The following is a 14,476-nucleotide window of genomic DNA, read 5'->3' as shown; positions in this document are numbered from 1 at the left end:
GTTTGGGCCTACTAATCATCTCTTACTTTCCGTCCTTATATCCTTTTCTGATTTTTGTAATTAAAGGAAACATTGAATAAAGCTTTTGCCTTCTTCTCTGAGAGAAGTTCCAGTATCCTCTAACCCCAACCCCCTTGGCTATTTTAGACATTTATCATGGAAAGAAATAGAGATTCATGAGACTGTTAATCTTGGTAATATCTCACCAATTTACTATCTCTCCATACTTTAAAGGCTTTTTTTAAAGAGTTTTATTGAGATGTAATTAAAAAAATTTATTGGAGTATATTGATTTACGATGTTGCCTTAGTTTCAGGTATACAGCAAATTGTATCATATATATATATATATATATATACACACACACACAGATACACACATTTTCAAAGACTTTTTTCCCATATAGGTCTTACAGAGTATTGAGTAGAGTTTCCTGTGCTATAAAGTAGATTCTTATTAGTTATCTAGTTTGCCTCAGTAGTGAGAAAGCCTAAAAATCCCTTTGGTGGGGGTCAGGGGCAGAAGGTAGTTTTACTTGCTTTTAAAAAACGGTTTCTTTCTTTAAAAAAGACAGGTAAGCAAGGGGATAATAACCATGGTCTGTGATGATGATAAAAAATAAAACACACTTAAAACATCGGTTCTAACCAACCGTTGCAGTTGTACTCTTGTCCAGTCCTTCTCTTTCTCTGCGATGCAGACTTGATAATTGTGTCTGTTCTTTGAGGTGAAAATGAACAAAATCCAGCTTTTTGGACTTCTTTATTCGGGTTTGCATGGGCATTCAAAGCAGATTAAAAAATGATTTCTCCAATTGTTCCAGTCTGTATCACCAGCGTTCTTCCCAGGGCTGTGGGGACAGAATGTCAACCAGTAATAAAGTTTTCCTCTGCCTTGCTTCCTCCTCTGTGTATACATCTCTGTACACGAACTCAAGAGAGGGAATACTGGCCAAATGCCATCTCAATTTCATCTCACTTTATTATTTCCCAAAGAACAAAGGAGATAACATTTTAGCTCCCAGAAAGGAAACTAATTTATGCAGAATGCAAATGACCTTAGGCCAATGAGAAAAAAGTTTTTAAAGGCATTTTTGAAACCTAGTTTTGAAAGTCCTTTTCTTTATATCTTCCTTTCCTACATCTATTTGTTAGTCCCTACCCACTATATGCTAGGCATAATTCTATGTGTAGCTGATAGAGTAGAAGGCAATACAGATCTATTCTCTTACTTGTTAGAGGATGCTGAAAATTAGACAAATTAACAATAATTTAATATAGTAATATGTTCTTAAGAGCAAATAAATCTGCAGAGTGGTTTAGCAGTAAGAAAGATCTCTTAATTTAATCTTCTTAAAATTTATTTCTTAACTTCTTTAAATTTTTTTTGGCCATGACCTGAGGCATGTGGGATCCTTATTCCCTGATAAGGGATGGAACCCTCATCCCTGCATTGGGAGCATGGAGTCTTAACCACTGGATCACCAGGGAAGTCCTCTATTAATTTAATCTCACTCTCTCCCTTCCATCCCCTGGCTTCCCAGGTGGTACGGTCGTAAAGAATCAGCCTGCCCATGCAGGAGACATGGGTTGCATCCCTGAGTCAGGAAAATGCCCTGGAGAAGGGCATGGCAACCCACTGCAGTACTCTTGCCTGGAGAATCCCCGTGGACAGAGGAGCCTGGTAGGCTACAGTCCATGGGGTCACAAAGAGTCAGACATTACTGAGCGACTAAGCACACAGCGCAGCATGTTGCTACATCTTGGCATGTCTGTGTATATGTCTATCCTGTATACGTTCTTTGAGGTTTTTGGATCTGTGGGCTTATAAATTGTATCACATTTGGAAATTTTTTAGTCACTATGATTTTGAATATTTTTTATGTCTTCCTAGTCTCTCTGCTTCTTCTAGGAGATGAATTTTATGTATATCAGATTATGTAAGTTGTCTCACAGTTCATAAAGGCTTTTTAAATTCTCTTTTTTTTTCTCCTGTTTCATTTGGTTTGATTCTACTGCTGTTTTAAAGTTCACTTATATTTTTATTTGGCAGCATATAATCTGTTGTTAATCCCATCTAGCAATATCTTAATTTTGTATTGTTCTAATCTATAGAAGCCCATTTTTAAACATCTTAATTTTCTCTCCATGTTTTTAATGAAATACTTGCTCATATTTATAATAAGTGCTCGACATCCTTGTCTGTAATCATTTCTGCCATGTCTGTGTCTTTTGTTGAATGATTTTATTCTTGGCTAGTTATTTATTTTTATCTGCTTCTTGGTATGTATAAAATATTTGATATGAGCATTCTTATGAACGCTATGCTATTGTTTAAGCAATGCATTTTGACAATTATTATGGGTACATGTTATGAACATGGCCCAGTTTTTAAGATTTCTTAGGGTGTTTCTAGAGTAAACTTCATTCTAGGCATGTTGTCATTTAGTCACTATGTCGTGTCGGACTCTTTTGCAGCCACATGGAGTATAGCCTGTGAGTCTCCTCTGTCCATGGTATTTCCCAGGCAAGAATACTGGAGTGAATTGCCATTTCCTTCTCGAGGGGATATTCCTGATCCAGAGATTGAATTTGGCTCAGGGATAGAACCTGTGTCTCCTGCATTGGCAAGTGGATTCTTTACCACTGAGCCACCTGGGATGAGGAAGCCCTATTTCTAAAACATAACTCTCCTGAGGTCTCCACCAGGCCTAGCTGATCACCAAGGATTCTTTTATGATGGCTAGACATTGAATAACTTCTTGCCTTATGTGAGTTTTACAGTTTTTTTGTTTTTTTAGCTTGCTTGTATTTTTGCCCAAGCCTTCTGAAATTTTACCTGATGTACATATAACTAAGTTTTCAGCAAAGACTTAAGGGAGACTTTGTGTAGATGTCTAGAACTGAATTTCTGCATAGGTCCTTTCTGAGCTCTGTCCTGCTCCTTCCGATCTCACGTGTCTCTGGTCTCCAGTGACAAAACTCACTGAGATTGCCAGGCTCTAGTTTGTGTTCTTCCTTGCCTGTGAATAACAGTCTAGACAATGCATCCAGGCAATAAATTGGGACAGTTGTAGATCTCAACTACTTTCCTTTCCTTTCCTTTCAGAACCAGAATTCAATGCTACCTATTGTCCCATGTGTGGAGCCAGTTGTTTTCTGTATAATGTACAGTTTTCTAGCTATTTACAAGTGGGAGATTAAGTTCGTGTTCCTTGTTTGTCTAGAATCAGTTAATGCAACTCCTGTGTTTGTGTTCTAGTGACTTACAATAGAAAACAACATTAATAACAAACATACACAAAAATAAACATTGCCTTGGCTTGCAACGGCCTATTATCTGGCTTTGGTTCTGTCTCTAATTGTATATTCCACACTTTCTTCCTCACTCCCTTAGTCATGACAAGAACACGGACCTTTATTATTCCTTGAACAATAAACCTACTGTTGTTCAGTCACTCAGTCCTATCCAACTCTTTGTGACCCCATGGCCTGCAGCATGCCAAGCTTCCCTGTCCTCTACTATCTCCAGGAGCCTGCTCAAACTCAAGTCCATTGAGTCAGTGATGCCATCCAACCATCTCATCCTCTGCCGTCCCCTTCTCCTCCTACCCTCAATCTCTCCCAGCATCAGAGTTTTTCCAATGAGTCAGCTCTTTGCATCAGGTGGCCAATGTGTTGGAGCTTCAACATCAGTCCTTCCAGTGAGTATTGCAGGGTTAATTTCCTTTATGATTGACTGGTTGATCTCCTTGCTATCCAAGGGATTCTCAAGAGTCTTCTCCAGCTGACAGTTCAAAAGCATCAGTTCTTCCATGCTCAGCCTTCTTTAAGGTTCAACTCTCACCTCCGTATATGACTATTAGAAAAACCATAGCTTTGACTAGATGGACCTTTGTTGGCAAAGTGATGTCTCTGCTTTCTAATATGCTGTCTAGGTTTCTCATAGCATTTCTTTAAAGGAACAAGCGTCTTTTAATTTCATGGCTATACTCACCATCTGCAATGATTTTGGAGCCCAAGAAAATAAAGTCTGTCACTGTTTCCATTTTTTCCCCATTTGCCATGAAATGATGGAACTGGATGCCATGATCTTCATTTTTTAAATGTTCAGTTTCAAGCCATCTTTTTCACTCCCCTCTTTCACCTTCATCAAGAGGTTCTTTAGGTACTTTTCACTTTCTGCCATTAGAGTGGTATCATTTGGATATCTGAGATTCTTGATGTTTCTTCCACAGTCGTGATACCAGCTTGTGATTCATCCAGTCCATCATTTCACATGATATACCCTGCGTAAAAGTTAAATAAGCAAGGTGACAATATACAGACTTGCTGTACTCTTTTCCCAAATTTCAACCAGTCTGTTGTTCTAACTGTCTGGTTCTAACTGTTTCTTCTTAACCCATATACAGGTTTCTCAGGAGACAGGTAAGGGGGTCTGTTATTCCCATATCTTGAAGAATTTTCCAGTTTGTTGTGATCACAGAATCAAAGTCTCTAGTGTAGTCAGTGAAGCAGAAGTAGATGTTTTTCTGGAATTCCCTTGCTTTTTCTATGATCCAGCAGATATTGGCAATTTGATTTCTCATTCCTCTGCCTTTTCTAAATCCAGCTTGTACATCTAGAAGTTCTTGGTTTATACACTGCTAGAGCTTAGCTGGAAGGATTTTGAATATAATCTTGCTAACAAGTGAAATGAGCACAATTGTACCATAGTTTGTACATTCTTTGGCATTGCCCTTCTTTGAAATTGGAATGAACACTGACCTTTTCCAGTCCTGTGGCCACTGTTGAGTTTTTCAAATTTGCTGACATATTCAGTGCAACTCTTTAACAGCATCATCTTTTTAAGTAGCTCCACTGGAATTCCATCACCTCCACTAGCTTTGTTCACAGTAATGCTTCCTAAGGCCCCTGTATGGATAACAGCCTTGTCGTGGCAAAGGGGCTGGAATGACTCAGTGAAGCTATGAGCCATGCCTTTCAGGGCCACCCGAGACAGATGGGTCATAGTGAAGGGGTCTAACAAAAGGAGGTCCACTGGAGAAGGAAATGGCAACCCACTCCAGTATTCTTGCCTGGAGAACCCCACAGACAGTATGAAAATGAAAAAATTATGATGATAGAAGATGATCCCCCAGGTTTTAAGGTGTCCAGTATGCTACTGGGGAAGAACGGAGGACAATTACTAACAGCTCCAGTAAGAATGAAGCAGCTGTGCCAAAATAGAAATGATGCTCAACTGTGGATGTGTCTAGGGTGTAAGTAAAATCTTCTGCAGTAAAGAACAATATTGCATAGGAACCTGGAATGTTAAGCCCATGAATCGATGTATCATTTACATTCCAGAGTTCCTCTGAAAAACTCGGCCAACACTATTCTAAAATGTACCTTCTTTTGGCTTTTTTCCTTATGTATTCACCCCCTTACCAGTTTCTCTTGGCAGGAATTTTTAGAAAAAACAGGTACAGATCAATTCTTATTTAGTCCAATAGGTGTATTTTTCAGGATTTGCTTAGGGTTTTGGAGCCTTGATAAAGAATTCTCTTCACAGTGACTTAATATATGAGGTTTACTTATTCTGGATGTTACATGGTTATCAAAGCCAGGTAGATGAAAGAGGGATGCCATTTTCCTCCTAAAATTCTGGGTCACAGCCTGATTCTATAACTTAGGGGCCCAGCAAAAAACAGATGGGATGCTTAAATTAGTGTAGTTCCAGGGATGTTTAATAATAAGTCAATTTGCTAAGGCATTAGCCAGTATAAGGAAATCACTGGAGACAGTGCTGTACTGGCAGAGATGTAGCCATCTTTTATCAACCCTATCAGAAATATGAGTCTACTTTGAGCACTAGAACTTGGAAGAAGGTCTAGTACACATCCAACATAGGCTTTCCAGTTCCTCAGCCTGAAATTATGTATGTAAAAATTGCTCATACTTCGTTGGCCAGATCTTATCGTATGGACCCACCCAACAGTGAAGGGGCCAAGACTAGACACTTCCAACTTTCATGGTCTTACCTCTTTCAAATGCAGATTATACTGTTATGTTTAATATGCAAACTACAAAGTAGATTTCCTTCAGGAAGTTGATATTTATTGTAGAAATTGTGTTTTGTTCAAACACATTTATCAACTTTTTTAACTTTTTTTCAGTTTTAAAAGGTAGATGCCTTCACCTATCAAGTTATCATAATCTCTATTTTTGATCAGTATAATTAAAAAAATTTTTTTTGATTGGTGTCATAACCAAGAATGGCAGATAAGATTCTGGATAAAATAAAAAATTCAATATTTCAAAGTAAAGGATCTCCTAAAGTAACTTTTTTATGTGATCAAAGTGGCAAGTTGTTGACAGATGCCTGCTGCATGCCCTCCAGTCTAGTGAAATGATATTTTTAAAGGAAAATAGCATATCCTACATCATATCATTATTTAATTATATGCATTCAATATTTTAATTTTTACTTTTGTGACATATTGCTCCAGAAAATATGAGCCATATATTTCTTTTTTTCTAAGAAAAATGATAATAATAAGCGTGTCAGTCTGCATAAGTTAGATTATGCTGCTGTAACAAGCAACTCTAAAAATATCAGTGGATTAAAATGACAGAAGATTGTTTCTTGCTCAACTAACAACACCTGAATAGCACAGAGTGGCTGTTGGGCTCAATTCTACATTATCATCATTCACAGGCACAGTGTGAAGTAGATTAACTGTCTGGATGTGCTCTGGTTATTGCAAAGGTGGAAAAATTAAGTAGGAATGATTGCACATTAATTCCAAAATTTCCACCTAGAAGTCATACATATTATTCCCACTCATATTTTCATTGACCAATGCTGGCTGCATGGTCGCTTGAGCTCCAAGAGGCAGGGAAATGCAGTCCCACTATTTGGCTGGAAAGAGAACCAGAAGTATGTGGTGAATGATGCTAATGCCTCCACACTAACTCAGCCATTAAAAAGAATACATTTGAGTCAGTTCTAATGAGGTGGATGAAACTGGAGCCTATTATACAGAGTGAAGTAGGCCAGAAAGAAAAACACCAATACAGTATACTAACACATATATATGGAATTTAGAAAGATGGTAACAATAACCCTGTGTACGAGACAGCAAAAGAGACACTGATGTATAGAACAGTCTTATGGACTCTGTGGGAGAGGGAGAGGGTGGAAAGATTTGGGAGAATGGCATTGAAACATGTAAAATATCATGTATGAAACGAGATGCCAGTCCAGGTTCGATGCACGATACTGGATGCTTGGGGCTAGAGCACTGGGACGACCCAGAGGGATGGTATGGGGAGGGAGGAGGGAGGAGGGTTCAGGATGGGGAACACATGTATACCTGTGGCGGATTCATTTTGATATTTGGCAAAACTAATACAATTATGTAAAGTTTAAAAATAAAATAAAATTAAAGCAAAAAAATAAATAAAAAATAAAAGGAAAAAAAATAAAAAAAAAAGGAATGAAGTTCATCGGAATATGTTGGAGTACCTTGTCATTTCCGACCCCTGCAAAATTTATGTAAGTGCCAATATTCCTATTTAAAAGTGGTTTAAATATATATTTCTAAAAAAATTTCTTCAGCTCTTGAACTGAGTATAAGAATGCTATAGAGAATATTTTAGCCTTTTAAAATATCTTGGGGCTACATTTATTTATATCAATACTTTTGTCAAATATAGGATAGCCCTAAAGACTAAATGGAAATGAGGTACAGATTGCTTTAGCAATTTTTGTGACTCTGAAAAGTTATTCTTTTGTTGAGACAAAATCAACGAATAAAATGACATGGGAATTTAGATAGAAAGACATTTACCTGTCTAGGGAAATCATGAATTGTTCTTAGAGGGATAGATTTTGCATTTAAGCAATCAGAATTACAGTGGTGATTTCTGTGACTGTCAACTTTTTGCTTTAACATTTCACTTTTAAAACCACTTTATTGAGGTATGACTGGCATACAAAATACTGTACACATTTAATGTATACAATTTAATGAGTTTAGAGATATAGAGAACTACCTCTTTGAATCCATCACTGCAATCTATACCATCACCTCCAAGTGTTTCCTCCTGCCCTTTTTATTATTATTGCATAATATTTTGATAATATTTATATAAGCTCTACCCTCTTAGCAATTTTAACTATATGTGTGTATTTTAACTATACTTTGTACTACTCTCTATGACTCATTGACCTTGCATAACAAAGTTAGTACCATTTGACTAATATCTCCTTATTTCTCCCTCCCCCAACCTTCTGGAAACCACATTCTACTCTCTGCTTCAACTAGTTTGACTATTTCAGATTCCTTATGTAAGTTTTATCATGCAGTATTTGTCTTTATTTGTCTGGCTTATTTCACCTAGCATAGTGTACTCCAAGTCTACTGATATTGTCTCAAACGCAGGATTTACTTTTTGAAGATGAAGAATGTTCCCCTATATGTGTCTACTACATTTCTTTTTCCATTTGTCCATCCATGGATGTTTAGGTTGCTACCATGTCTTGATTGTAGTGAATAATGCAGCAGTGCCCAGGAGAGTACAGATATCTCTGAGATCCTGGTTTCAGTTCCTTTGGGTATACAGGTATCCCCTGCTTTTTGAAAGTTTGTTTCATGCCCTTTTAGTTTTCTGAAAAGATCTACGTTTATACCAATGTTTGCAAATTGAAAGAAATCTGAAGAGGCTTTTCACTTTCATGCAAAAAGGTGAAAAGTGAAAATGGCTTTCAGTGATTGTCTCACAGTGAGCTGTTACAGAGACAGTGCACACCTCAAGCAGGGAGAGTGTCACCACCAAGTTCCTTCCCCAAAACATACCTAACATCTCAGTATTAAGGCACCGTGGCTTTGAACCATGTGAGGATGGGAAATTAACAAGCACTGTTATTAGTTGAGGCATTTCTAGGTGCTTTTGAGGTCTAAGCACTTCTTGATAGTATATATGTTTGGATTATACCCAATAGAGGACTTACATATATATATATATATATATTTGTATCTATATGTATCTAGATCATTATCTAAAAAGAGACTTCCATTGATCAAAGCATTGCACGAACTTGTATTTGTATTGATGTATGCCTTGAAAATTGACTCAAAGTGTTCACTGTTGATATATTTAGTATATCATTAAATTTGATAAAGTTTCTATTCGTCATTCTAATTATATCTCATAGTATTTAAAGGATATCCAAAAATATAACACTAAATAAAAATAGTGAATAATTTGGGGTACATTTCACTTAGAGTTATTCAGAACTAACTGCCCATACCATTTTACAGTTGTCCAAGACCTTTCAAAATATTGATTAGCTGTACTGTTGAAACATAAAATGTAGTTTTAAGAGCAAATGCAAGCTTTGTTATTTGTGTGTTCGGTACCATCTAATTGTTCACGAACTTGATTTGATTTGTGGTTATTTGATTCACTTGTTTAATCAAAAAATCCATGTTGCCTACTGGAACCTGGAGTTCCCAGGATTCTGTAGTGTTTATGCTGACAGAGAAACGACTAACAATTTTTACTAAAAAGGGTAGCCTTATGAAAATTTGTTAAAGATTCATTGAACTCAACTTGCATTTATCTCAGTTGATCGAATGCACTTACACCAGCAATTTTCACACTTGTTACAATACACACAGAAAAGAAAAATAGCTAAAGGTATAAATTAGTTCATATTTGCTCTAACTATAAACATGAAAGGGAGTACATTAAAGCTAATCTTCCTTCTATTACCTTGTCATTGCCACATTTTTACTGATACATGATGTGAAATGGAAAACAGTTTTGGGAACATGTTAATAAAGGAGTGCATGAGCAATTAGCATGTCTCTCCCGCTTGCTTCAGCATCCTGTCAGTGGGCTGTTTAGATCTCACTCTACACTATAGGATTTTGGCCTTTTATGAAGAATAATAAAGCCTGGGATTTGAGAACTGGTAAATAATTGGACATATAAATGGTTAATAGTTTTAAAGACTGTCCTAATTTTATAAAGACCAGAAAGTCATCATTCAAATTGCACAAAACATTAACTGCTTAAAGGGTTGAATACTTATGTCAAAAGTTAAAAATGAAATAGCAACATCTGATAAAAATTATTAGAAGACTCTAATTTAATAGAAATTATTTATATTAGTATCAAACATCTTGGAGACACATTAATAATATTCTTAGGAACTTTTTTTTTTTTTTTCTGGTGATTCAAGTTGGATGAGCTTTGTAGTAGGTGAGGTCAAGTTGATAATCAGCAGCCAGATCTCAATAGGACATTGCAAATAGATGGACTTTGTTTCTGAGTAAAGTGGGGAGAAGCTGGAGGAATCTGTACAGAGAAGCTGTGAGGTCTGATAGCATTTTTCATGGGATACTTCAGATGCTGTTTTTAAAATGGAGTACAGATAGGGAAAGAGATAGGAACTGGCAGATCAGTTAGAAGTTCTTGTTATTTAATTGTGGTGACAGATGATAGTGCCTCTGACATGGGAGGTAGAAGTTGGTGGTGAAGATTAGAATCTGGACAACCAAATTTATAGATAGCAACATTTTTGGTGGATTTGGTTGCAGAATCAAATTCAGATTCTGTGCATATGTATCTTTATTCAGGAACAGAAAGCTCAGGCAGTAACCATTATACCTCATTAAATCCTCATGTGTACTCTATCAGCATTCTGGAAAGCCTATTTATTACTATGAGTGTAAAAGTCAGCGTCAGTTGATAAAGTAAGGTAAATATAAAAATAAATACAAAAAGCTATGGGATCACATTGTAATATGATAGTGCTGTTTTGTGATGGTTTTCTGCCATAAACTGACTCTTTGTTGGATTAAACAAGCTTTAGAATGGTGTTTAGGACACACCAGCACCAAACTGAATCTTTCAGGGTATTCAAAAGGAGTGATAGATGGATTAAAAGGAAAATGGCTTCTTATTATGGGATTTATTTTATTCTTCATTTTGCTCTCTTACCACTTAAAATCATTCCAGTTCCAAATGTGGGAAAAGTTCTGGTCCATGTGAATGAGTGTTCACAGCATCAATGTTTAAGTATATGCAACTACAGAGTTCTCCACATGTCCCCCTTTATGAATCTTGGTTAGAATTTATTAATGAATTGTGTAAACATGTCTTTCAATTCCTCCCCTGGCCTCCTTCATCATCCAATTGTCCTTTGTTTCAGCATTAGTCCTCTTATATTTGCAGTCTCTTCATGGGTATCTGAATACTTCATATATTGTTTACCTCTATACTTTAACCATAATAGTGTAGAGTGAGGGATGATCATAAAACTGTTTTTACTTAATAAGAATCTTGATTATTTACAATAGAATATTGTAGCTGTATAAGAGGTGATACATTTTTTTGTAACTAGTAGTAAAATATAAAATTATGCTTTATCAGGACCTATCACCTAATATATTTCTTATAACTTCAAAAATAAGGTCAGTCATGATTTCTCTTATTTTGGTTTCCATATTTCCTGTCCCAAAGGCAAATATACACTGATTTAGTGGCAAAGGACCAACAGAGGTTTTAATTACCAAGATACTAGACACACTTGAAAAAAAGTGTATGAAATGAAAATATGGACTCAATATGAGATCTGCTGATACAAACCTTTTTTACTTACTATATTTAAAATTTGGCAATTTAATATTTATTAGTAACATTTCTCCTAAATTATTTTTGTATATTAATATAAAAATAACTTCATACTGATTAAATCATTTTGTTATGTTCATAATTCAGTAGATTACCTATTAAACTAAACTGCATTTCCATGCTATTTGAATCCATAAATTGAAGAAGATAATTGGACATGTTAGAAAATGATGACTGGAAATACGTCACAAAAATACTAGAATTATTTTTAAAATTTGTATTTTTTCTCTAAACTAAAAAAATCCTTGAGGAGTAGTATATATTTGTTTCTTACTACTGCATCCATAATAATTCATACTTAAACCTTGCACAAAGTGAAATTCAAGTCAAAGTTTATTGCCTGTGGTGAATGGTTCACTGGTTGAATGAATGAATACTTAAAGAATAGTTGGTGTGCTTTACACAAAATAATTTAAGGGAATATTTGCTTGCCTCCCGACCATATACAGATTGCATTACTTTTTTGGGGGTGGGGGAAGTATCACATAATGCTCATGATGTATTGAATTTGCCAAAAAAAAAAAAAAAAAAAAACAACGGGTCTCTTTTAATAATTATCCATTTCTCCAGCCACGTGAAATTCCTTGCAATCAGTTATTCAAGGGTAAATTATTCCAGTTATCTACTTCTGTGTATGAAACTATGACAAAACAATAACTCGTTTAGAGTATGTTGTGATTTTCTGGGTTGGAAATCTGGGCAGCGCTCAGTTGGGTGGTTCTTCTGTCCTATGTGATGTGGTGAGATATCTTCCAGTGATATTATCATGGTAAATGGTCCAAAGGGCCCAAGACAGCTTCATTCAAAGGTCTGTTTCCTAGGCAGGAAGGGCTCATCTGTGGATGTAGGCAATCTCAGACTTTACACACTTTCCATCTGGGGCTGAGAACTTCAAATATGAGTTTTCCAACAGACAAGACAGAAGCTGCTTTGCCTTTTTAATGTAGCCTCAGAAGTCACATTGGATCACTTCTGCTATATTTCAGTGATCAAAGCAGTCACAAACCTGTCCGCATTCAAAATTAGGAGACGCATGTAAGAATTTACAGTTATATTGTAAAACTAGAAGTTTATCTCTAATGTTATATAGACCTTCTGCAATATAATTATATTATATAATTATAAGTGCAGCAAAATATTATATACCTACAAATGTAAAATGAAATTAACCAAATTTAGGGTCAAGCTATCAACTACCTTTTATTTTTTAATTTATTTACTTATTTTTTGGCCATGCCACAATGCTCACGGGATCTTAGTTCCCCAACCAGGAATCAAACCCAGGCCCTCAACAGTGAAAGCAGAGTCCTAATCATTGGACCACCAGGGACTTCCCTGTCTTTAATCTTAAAAGTATGAAATATCCAGTAGCATGAGTCTAACTTCTTCCCAGAGTGACTGAATTCATGGAAGAAGATAAAGCTGAATACCAGTCTGTATGAAAGTAAGTCATAAGAAGCCACATCATATTGTTGAGCTGTCCAGGGCTGCTGTGACTTGGGTTGTAAGTCAGATAAATCCCTAAGCAATCTCAGAGGGTGCTCCTGGGATTATTCAAGGAAGTTTTGCTGCTCATATCCTTGGGTAGGAGGCAGAGGAAAGCTTTGCCTATTTATGGGTTTGGGTGTCTCAGCCTAGAAACATTTATATGGTTTCTGTATTTCAGCTTAAGGCATGAGAATAATATGCTTTGAGTAGACCTTGTGACTCAGCAGAGCAAGCGGACCACTTTACAAGCTGAAACATTGTGAAGGGTTGAGGGGAGAGAGAAGGGCTACATTTGAAACGTTAGATGATATCAGAGGGTTGAGAAACATTTTTCATGTTTGTAGCTCTTAGGGTAATAACATGACTCAAAAGGAGAAAAATACAATAATTACTTCTCTCATATGCCTATTAATGGAGAGTTTAGTCTAGGATTAATGGTTTGGCCTCTGGAATCAGGGAAGCAGACAGCCTAATGTTCCACTAATGAGTCCAATTACTGTCACTGTGTCCTTGAGCAAGTTATATAACCCATCTGACTTTCATTTATCTCACCAATAGAACAGAGATGATGGTAGCATAAAACTGATCAGATTGTTGATGAAATAAGTGGCCTAATATATGTATCAAGTAAGAAAAAAGCAGTCCTGGACATCTGGAGCTAGCCTGGGACCATCAGCTGAGCCTTGCTGTTGCTGCTTGCTGTTCTTGCACTCACTGCCAGGCCCTGTTATTCAACTGTTGAACATAAGCAATTACATAGAATATCAACATCAGAGAAGACCACACAGAGGTCATGATGAATCACACCAATAACAAGATCACTCCACAGTCAATTCTAAAAGCTGACCGATCATGAATAATTGTTCAAGGCACAAAGTACCAAACAACCCTTTCTCCTAGTTAGTATGAATGGCTGCTTCTGTTTTATCAAATACAGCTTTAGTCCTTTGTTAGTTTACCTTCCCAGCAAATAAGACTTATTGAGATATACAGTTATGGAACTCTACCTGCTTTCTGACATCACCCTAACCAGTGTGAATCTCCACTTCTTTGGACCCACCCCAATTCAACCGGAGCCTAAGTCCTACACTTATTAGTCAGTCCTATTCAGTTCTTTGTCACCCCATGGACTGTAGCCCATCAGGCTCCTGTCCATGGAATTTCCCAGGTAAGAATACTGCAGTGAGTTGCCATTTTCTTCTCCAGGGGATCTTCATGATCCACGGATCAAACCCAGGTCTCCTGCATTGCAGGCAGATTCTTTATCATCTGAGTGACCTGGGAAGCCCAAATCCTATAAT

The sequence above is a fragment of the Bos indicus x Bos taurus genome, chromosome 18 (assembly GCF_003369695.1).
Source record: "Bos indicus x Bos taurus breed Angus x Brahman F1 hybrid chromosome 18, Bos_hybrid_MaternalHap_v2.0, whole genome shotgun sequence".
NCBI classification, from domain to species: Eukaryota; Metazoa; Chordata; class Mammalia; order Artiodactyla; family Bovidae; genus Bos; species Bos indicus x Bos taurus.
The sequence above is the reverse complement of the archived record's forward strand: the minus strand, read 5'-3'. Positions refer to the sequence as shown.